This window comes from Mytilus californianus, unplaced genomic scaffold (genome assembly GCF_021869535.1).
Source record: "Mytilus californianus isolate M0D057914Y unplaced genomic scaffold, xbMytCali1.0.p SCAF_102, whole genome shotgun sequence".
NCBI classification, from domain to species: Eukaryota; Metazoa; Mollusca; class Bivalvia; order Mytilida; family Mytilidae; genus Mytilus; species Mytilus californianus.
The window spans coordinates 9,759-19,686 of NW_026262585.1; the positions used below are offsets into that span (position 1 = coordinate 9,759).

Consider the following 9,928-nt stretch of genomic DNA (forward strand, 5'->3'; position numbering starts at 1 on the left):
GTGTCGTGTATATAACCAAAATGTGCGGAATTACATGGGATTCAATAAATTCATTGCTTTTCTGCTGTTATTATTATATCTATTTTGTAATTTGATTTAGAAAAACATGGGATTTTCAATATCCCATGGGATAGGGCAAATCCCATGGGATTGACCATTATCCCATGGGATTTTGGTTAAATCCCATAGGATTTTTTTGGGTCCCATGGGATAATTGTAGTCCCATGGGATATTTGTTTTTAATATCCCATGGGACAAAATAAAATCCTATGATTCAAATTATAAATATACAGTAAATAAATGTGTATGTTACAATGAATTCTGTTTGGTAGTAAATTGTTTTAAGATGAATCTTTTTAGTTGAATATCTTTTTTTTCCTTGGAAATGTTAATGCAATTATATTGTTCTATAACTGTTCAAAACTAAACTTTTAAACAACAAAGCAGATAATGTAAGTATCAATATATGTTTATTTATGAATTCTAGAATACTTTTTTGAAACACAATTTTTTCCCATTTGAAATCAATGAAAACTCTATTAATAGGCTTAACATACTAGTAGCTTTTTACATAAATCTATTTTTTTTTCAGGATATCCCTCCACCCAAAAAATTAATAGTTTCTTATCATCCAGCATTGTGTGATTGTAATGTATAGTCCACTTTTTTGCCATTTAGCACAGAACATTGTCATTATTGTGGTTTTAATATCTTTAGATATTTAATAGAACTTCAATTCATTGGCTGAGTGATGAAAATAATAACTGATCTGACTTTTGTCTTTGAATTTATTTTGGTCTTGTTTCTGTGTTTTCTCCTTTTATTCTCAGTGATGAATTTCAATCCTTCTGAAAAAGAACCAGTAAAATCTGAAGTTATGGATAATAAAAAATTGTTTGCATACATGTAGCAAGAACATATGATTTTCAATAAAAATAGCTATGCGGTATGGATTTTACTGATTGTTGAAGGTTGTCCAGTGTCATCAGTTGCTAACCTCCTACATCCTTTGGTCTCTGATGGAAAGTTGTCAAATTAGCAATATACCACATCTTCCTATTCTAATTAAGGAATGACTGTAATATTTTTTCTGTCTATGAAGAAATAACATCAAAAATGTGGTGCACACTGAATAACCCTCGTAGCGAGTTATTCTAAAGTGTGCACCACATTTTTTATGTTTTTTCGAATAGACAGAAAAAATATTACAGTCATTTCTTATAATTTAATTCTAAATTCCATTTTAAACCGCCCGAGTAAACCATGAAAAAACGTTGATGACGTCACGGTCACATGACAAAATTATGTCTATGAGCTGATAAACAAAACAACGTCAGCCAATTAGAAGACGCGTTACATCCAAAATTAAATTATTATTATATAACAATCAATTTATGTATTCTTCTTTATAACATTTGGGTATTTTCCCCAGTTATATATATATAGATCAATGTTAAAACTTTAGGCAATTACAATAAAATTCCATTTTTCACAAGAATTTGCAATATATTATACAGAAAGCCAACAATAGAAACAGCACTTCTTTAAGCTTCTGAAGTTCTGAAAGAGTTCCACTTGTGTTTTATTTCAATTAGAAAATACATTGAACTCTTTGGACATGTTGGAAATTATAACATTGATACAAAAAATTATATTGTTTTTTTTTTCTTATTTTTGTGTTGTTCGGTTGCTGTCTCATTTTTATATATGGTTATACATATATCCTAAATCTTCTTTTTTATATACTTAATCATTAATACACAATGTAGTAAAAATGGGATATTTTTTATTTTGATAATCTCAAAACATTATTATTCTATCAAATAACTTATTTCCAAGTTCACAAAACACCAATGTGTCAGATATTAATTTTAAGACATGTATAAACATGATCAACAAGCAGTTGAAACAAGGAATTATTTGGATCTGGAATAATTTTGAATTCTGGAAAATTGATGAGTAATTTATGATGAAAACTAACCCAACTAAATAGAGTTAGCCATGCACGCATGGCTAAGGGGGGTTAGTTAGTTCATACTGAAATGATAGTGAAATTAAAATTAACCTTAGCCATGTGCGCAATTGGCTAACCCTATTTAGTTGGGTTAGTTTTCATCATACATTTCTAATCAATTTTCCAGAAGTCATAATTATTCCAGATTCAAATAATTCCTTGTTTTGACAGGATGTCATGCAAAAATCTCACTAATATTAAACTTTCACAAAAACTCCATACTCAGCGAGTACTATTAAAGTTCTTAGTACAGGACAAATTCCTAGTACAGGACACAATGCCTGGCAAACTCTAGCATGTGTCAATGTCTAGTCAATCATGTAATCAGGCTCAAAATCTTAGTTTTTTTTGGCACTGAATTTAAAAATTCACCACATAATGAACATGTGTATGAAATTCAACTTCATGGTAAGCTATGTACCTTAACCTAAAACTTTAACCTAAGAATGTACTATAATTTCACATTATGACATTTCTATGTTCAGTGATCCATAAAATCAGGGTAAAAACAGTAAATGTGGTGTTTAATGTATACACAAGAGTGCACATGCTGAAATGTTGCGCCTTCTTTACTAATCATTGATATCATGTTGATAGTCCTAAATATAAAGCTTTACTACAACTATCACATAAACTCAACATGGTCCAAGAAAATGAATTCAAGGTCATATAATCCTGACAAGAAATATATGTACACCTTACAATCATTCAAATTACTAAATACAGTTGAACTACCAGTATTGCTTATAGTTTCTAAGAAGCAGACTTAACCAAGAAAACTAAACATTGACCAATGAACCATGGAAATGAGGTGAAGATCAGATGAACCATGCCAGGCAGACATGTACAGCTTACAATCCTTCCATACAACACATATAGTTGACCTATTGCTTATAGATTAAGAAAAACAGACCAAAACACAAAAACTTAACACTGAGCAATGAACCGTGAAAATAAGGTCAAGGTCAAATAAAACCTGCAGGACTGACATGTACATCATAAAATGTTTCCATACACCAAATATAGTTGACCTATTGCATTTAGTATTAGAAAAAAAGACCAAAACTCAAAAATTTAACTTTGACTACTGAACCATGAAAATGAGGTCATGGTCAGATGACACCTGCCAGCTAGACATGTACACCTTACAATCATTCCATACACCAAATATAGTAGACCTATTGCATACAGTATAAGAAAAAACAGACCAAAACACAAAAACTTAACTATAACCACTGAACCATGAAAACGAGGTCAAGGTCAGATGACACCTGCCAGTTGGTCATGTACACCTTACAGTCCTTCCATACACCGAATATACTAGACCTATTGCTTATAGTATCTGAGATATGGACTTGACCACCAAAACTTAACCTTAAATATAAAAAAGAAGATGTGGTATGATTGCCAATGAGACAACAACTCTCCACAAGAGACCAAATGACACAGAAATTAACAACTATAGGTCACCGTATGGCCTTCAACAATGAGCAAAGCCCATACCGCACAATCAGCTATAAAAGGCCCCAAAATGACAATGTAAAACAATTCAAACGAAAAAATAACGGCTTATTTATGTACAAAAAATGAACGAAAAACAAATATGTAACACATAAACAAACGACAACCACTGATTTACAGGCTCCTGGCTTGGGACAGGCACATACATACAGAATGTGGCGGGGTTAAACATGTTAGTGGGATCCAAACCCTCCCCCTAACCTGGGACAGTGGTGTAACAGTACAACATAAGAACGAACAATAATAAAATGCTCCGCTGGGGCGCAGCTTGATACGACCGCAGAGGTCGAACCCTGAACAGTTGGGGCAAGTATGGACACAACATTCAAGCTTGATACAGCTCTGAATTTGGATTGTGATTAAATATTTGACACAGAATGAATGTGGTCTAAGAACTTAAAAAAATTTAATTTACCTATTCAAACCATATCATTATTATTTGCTTTTATATATAAATCAGAAATAACCAATTTAAAATGGAAAATTTTAAAGAAAAAAAAAAGGAAAAAAAATCCCCCCCCCCCCAAATTTTTTGAACCCCCTTATGATTCATCACCCCAAAACTCAATAACAGCCTTCCCTTTGTGGTATGGTACCTTGCAGTACAATTTCAGAGAGATTCATACACTTAAACACAAGTTATTGTCTGGAAACTAGAAAAATGCTTGTTTTTTTGGTCCCTTTTTGGCCCCAAATTCCTAAACGTTAAGGCAATTACCCCCAAACTCAAACCCAGCTTTCCCTTCGTGATATGGAACCTTGTCGTACAATTTCATAAAAATCCATACACTTACACACAAGTTATTGTCCTGAAACTAGAAAAATGCTTGTTTTTTGCCCCTTTTTTGCCCCTAATTCCTAAAATTTTGAGGCAATTACCCCCAAAATCAATCCCAGCCTTCCCTTAGTGTTATGGTACCTTGCAGTACAATTTCAGAGCGATCCATACACTTGAACACAAGTTATTGTCTAGAAACTAGAAAAATGCTTCTTTTTGGCCCCTTTTTGGCCCCTTTTTCCTAAACGTATTGCAACCTCAATTCCAGCTTTCTCTTTGTGATATGGAACCTTGTAGTACAATTTCAGAAAGATCTATACACTTACACTTAAGTTATTGTCATGAAACTAGAAAAATGCTTGTTTTTTGCCCCTTTTTTGGCCCCTAATTCCTAAAATTTTGAGGCAATTACCCCCCAAAATCAATCCCAGCATTCCCTTCGTGATATGGAACCTTGTGGTACAATGTCAGAGAGATCCATACACTAACACACAAGTTATGTCTGGAAGTTACAAAAATGCTTATTTTTGGCCCCTAATTCCTTAACTGTTGGTACCATAACCCCCAAAATCAATCCCAACCTTTCTTTTGTGGTATTGAACCTTATGGTAAAATTTCATAGAGATCCATTCACTTAAACTAAAGTTAGAGTGCGAAAACCAATGTGTCTTCGGACGACGACGATGCCAACATCATACCAATATATGACCGCAAAATTTTTATTGTGGTCGTATAAAAATCAGTTGAAAGAGGCTTGACTCATCAGATGGATAAAAATACAAATACAACAAATACAAGTGGACGTGGCCGGGTACTTGTACATCCGAACAACAAAAAGACACTAAGTACAGATCTGAGAGTACCCGCAGTTACTGACAGCTAGTACAAAGCCACTAACAACTAATAAAAAAAATCATGCATCTAAGACTAAGTTCTTGTTCACTGATCTATGAAATGAGGTCTAGGTCAAGTGAAAACTCTCTGACGAGCATGAGGACCTTGCAAGGTACGCACATACCAAATAAAGTTATCCTATTACTCATAATATGAGAGAAATTAACATTACAAAAAATTTGAACTTTTTTTTCAAGTAGTCACTGAACCATGAAAATGAGGTCAAGGACAATGGACATGTTTCAGTCGGAATTTGTATCATGAGGCATGTATATACAAAGTATGAAGCATCCAGGTCTTCCACCTTCTAAAATATAAAGCTTTTTGGAAGTTAGCTAACGCCCACAGGGGGGTCTCAACATGGGATTTTGGGTACAGTTGTGCAGCTGGAATTTAAAAAACACCCCCCATTCATATATTGAATAATTGTGAAATCCCTACCTATACATATATTTCACAGCGAAATCATAACCCATTAAGTGAAGATCGTTGCACAACAAACTGAAAAATTATGACCCATTGATATATTTCCTCGGTAAAATTGCACCCCATTGATATATTTGATGCATCAAAAAAGGGACCCTTCCAGCGGCACATATGTATATACCTTAATATAGGAAGAGCCCCCCCCCTCCCCCCGGTGCTAACCCCCCTGTCGTAGCCGCCACCGGATCACTATCCCTATGTCAAGCTTTCTGCGACAAAAGTTGCAGGCTCAACAAAAATACATGAACATTTTAAAGTACTAAATTTTGAGTATATACATGTAAAACCACAAGTTACTAACTGAAGTTCATGGTGAACTGTAACCAACTGGAGGCTCTAAAGAGCCTGTGTCGCTCACCTTGGTTTATGTGCATATTAAACAAAGGACACAGATGGATTCATGACAAAATTGTGTTTTGGTGATGATGTGTTTGTAGATCTTACTTTACTGAACATTCTTGCTCCTTACTATTTTCTCTATCTTTAATGAACTTGGCCCGCTAGTTACAGTGGAAAATATTTTGTAAAAATTTACAAAAATTTACAAAATTTATGAAAATTGTAAAAAATTGACTATAAAGGGCAATAACTCCTTAAGGGGTCAATTGACAATTTTGGTCATGTTGACTTATTTGTAGATCTAACTTTGCTGTACATTATTGCTGTTTACAGTTTATCTCTATCTATAATAATATTCAAGATAATAACCAAAAGCTGCAAAATTTTCTTAAAATTACCAATTCAGGGGCAGCAACCCAACGACGGGTTGTCTGATTCATCTGAAAATTTCAGGGCAGATAGATCTTGACCTGATAAACAATTTTACCCCATGTCAGATTTAATCTAAATGCTTTGGTTTCAGAGATATAAGCCAAAATCTATATTTTACCCCTATGTTCTATTTTTAGCCATGGCGGCCATCTTGGTTGGTTGGCCGGGTCACCGGACACATTTTTTAAACTAGATACCCTAATAATGATTGTGGCCAAGTTTGGTCAAATTTGGCCGAGTAGTTTCAGAGGAGAAGATTTTTGTAAAAGTAAACGAAGACAGACGACGACGACGGACGACGGACGCCAAGTGATGAGAAAAGCTCACTTGGCCCTTTGGGCCAGGTGAGCTAAAAACTTTAAGTGAATACAATTTAGAGAAAGACAGATGGATGCACAAACACTATCATAACAGAGCATAAAACTTACCAAACAAGATGTTTTACATTTATCCTTCAGAAGCAGGAAAACTGAAGTGTTTCTTTTCTTTCTCTGCCCTCAATGATATAAACTTCAAATTCATTCATGCAAAATATGAAAATCTGCAAAAGTAGGACCTTGTACCGCAGCTTATCCACATTTTGACTTTTGAACTGCATTGTTCTTTTCATCTTGCTGGCAACCTAAACATTAAAAAAAATGATAAACACATAATTCTGGATTAACTTTGTGTATTTATTTTTGTTGGTACAAACAATTTTTTCCAACTTTAAACTAAATCTGCCTCTGCTTTAAAAAACAACTGAAAACCAAGTATTTATCTTAATTGAAAACAATTTCTTGAGTTTTTCTCATTTGTATCACCCTGTTATTATATATAAATTTTATTTTTGTCCCTTTTTAAAAATAGGAATGGTTTAAATTCCTCAATAATCATGATAATTCTAGTCAGTCAATTAAAAATGTATGAATAAATTATTTAACCTGTATACTATTAATATCATTTTTGATAAAAACTAGGCTCTGTGTTGAAGACCATACCTTGACCTATAATGGTTTACTTTTATAAATTGTGTGACTTGGATGGAGAGTTGTCTCATTGGCACTCATACCACATCTTCCTATATCTACAAACAGATTCTATGGGCGAGCAGACATTATACCATGGAGGTGGTTTTAAAAAAAGCATACGACTTAGATGTACCATAAGCATGGAAAAACAATTCAGCAGTCAGTTTCACAAAAAAACTTACAAATAATATTGATAGTAATTAAGTCATGTACAATACAGAGGGTGGTAAAGGGGGGGTGCTTGCACGGAAAAAACGTGAAATAAGACATAATTTCGAGCACGCAAAATAAGCATTTGAAAATCACGATGCACATAAAATTAAATAAGCAGAACACGTTGAACGAGGCACCTGTCTTGCACGACTGAACATCAAATAAAAAAGTAAAAACACGTTGCACGTGAAATAAAAAACGGCGATCACGTTGCACAACAATAACCCTTTACCACCCTCAATACAGTATGTAACTTACGATAAATTGTAAGTTTTTTTTTTTGTAAAACCGACTCAAGAATACTTATAATCAATCTTAGTCGTAAGTATTAAGTATTATTCATCTTTTGGATAATTTGTTGGTTTATTTTATGAATATACAATATAAGGGAGGGCCGGCTCCAGTCATGCTTCAGTGATCCCTATATAATCAACCAAATTTTTCCCAAGAAAGCCCCCCCCCCCCCCCCCCCCCCCCCGCCGGATCAGCCTATGATATATGTTTATATATCTCTCTGATATGCCAATTCAAATCAAATGTGTATTAAATAAAACTTTACACTAGAAAAGTAATGGATAGTTACTCATTTGGGAAACTTACAAGTTCACAGCATGCCGGTGCCTGCGACTGTGTTCAAAGTGGTGGGTTTTCACCCTCGTTGTATTGCGGAATAACGATTTAGGCAAATTGAGAAATACATCATGTCTGTGGTTGATAATAGTGTGTGTGCATTAATTTAATTTTCTATACCTTCTTATTTAATATTTTTCCAATTTTGAGTACTGACGGCAAGTGTTGTAACCAATGTCTTGAGACCAATGTGCTATTTACAAGTGCGATCGAGAAATGCAGGGGAAAGAAACTTATCAATTATGTTTATTCTTAAGACAAAACTGAGCCGCCGTAAAAATGAACCGTGTCGAGGAGGTTACTGACAAGTAATAGGGCAGAGACATATTTACACATATGTGTATATATGTCTCTGTAATAGGGTCATCCCTCGAGAACATTAACTAGTACATTGATAGTTTACTATGCAGTCATGCAGTATCCCGAAAAAAAACGTATGGATGCAAAACGCCAGGGGCGTAGCTGGACTTAAATAAAGTGCAATCATAATGATCGGCGAGCGAAGCGAGGCGAAAATTTTTTTTGGACCATTTTATGCAGAATATGATAACTTTTTTCGGGCATTTTCCCGGTATGCCATGCTTATGAAATTCACATCACATTCACGCCCAAACTCATATTTTGTGAATACTTGTGGACTTTATGGTAATTCGGCAAGGGAGGAGGCTATGGACCGCCCAAGGTCCCCAGCTGGTCCAGGATAGCACCCTAGTCGGGGATTCAGGGCAGCACCGTAGACGGTGGTCTAGGGAAGCGAATCCCCATGAAGCTCCGGGCATATGAGTAATTACAGTGACTGCTTTGAACATGAAAAATACCCTATCTGTTTCTTACTATACCATATTTTCATGAAACGATAGTAAAAGTCTAGTGAGTTCCGTAATTTGCTGCTTATATTATTAACATGGTTATTTTCAAATATAAAAAAAAAATTATAAAACGGGAAGATCAGGAAGAGTCGACAACCGAAGCGTTAATCAATGGACAATTGACAAACCTGGGAACAGATAAGACACAAAAGGAGAACAAAAACATTCAACATTGAAAACTAAATACAGATGAAAAACACGGACCCAGAAAACAATGTGGCGACTTCCGGTGCTCCGGCCAAAAGGGTAAGCAGTTCCTGCTTCTTGCAAGACACCCGTAGTGTGTCTCACGAAGGTCATTCTCAAATCAAAGGAGAGGTTTCTACGACAACGGTAGAAGGTCATTTGGGACACAGATACCCCAGGTGAATCAATAGTCTTTTGGACGAACGGACAATGGGAATACGAAATCTAACGGCCACTTTTAAGTCTTGACTTATAGGTAAGGGATATAAATCTAAGATGTTTTCAAGGTGATTGTATTGCGCCTGTATTATTAAATGTTAATACTGCATGTAGGACTTAAAGTATAGTTAATATCGAAAGTCCATATATCTATTTTTGCCAAGGCAAATGATCGCAGAACTCTCTCGGTGTTATTAATATCCAATTCTTTGTGAACATGTATGAGCGCCAACGAAGATAGTCTGTCCTGTACCATGGTTGAACGGAGATAAGTTTTCGGTCGCCTTAATGCACGAAATGACCGTTCAGTAGTTGATGTAGTTACTGGCATTGTAAT

At 34.9% G+C, this 9,928-nt stretch overlaps 1 long non-coding RNA gene across 1 annotated transcript; it reads right to left on the reverse strand.

Moving 5' to 3' along the window:
• Positions 1–451: 451 nt before the first annotated feature.
• LOC127719206 (uncharacterized) lies at positions 452–8,753 on the reverse strand. Its single transcript, XR_007990187.1, has 3 exons — positions 8,288–8,753; positions 6,893–7,086; positions 452–848 (listed from the first exon to the last, which is right to left on the reverse strand). It is a non-coding gene; the product is annotated as an uncharacterized LOC127719206 (long non-coding RNA).
• Positions 8,754–9,928: the final 1,175 nt, after the last annotated feature.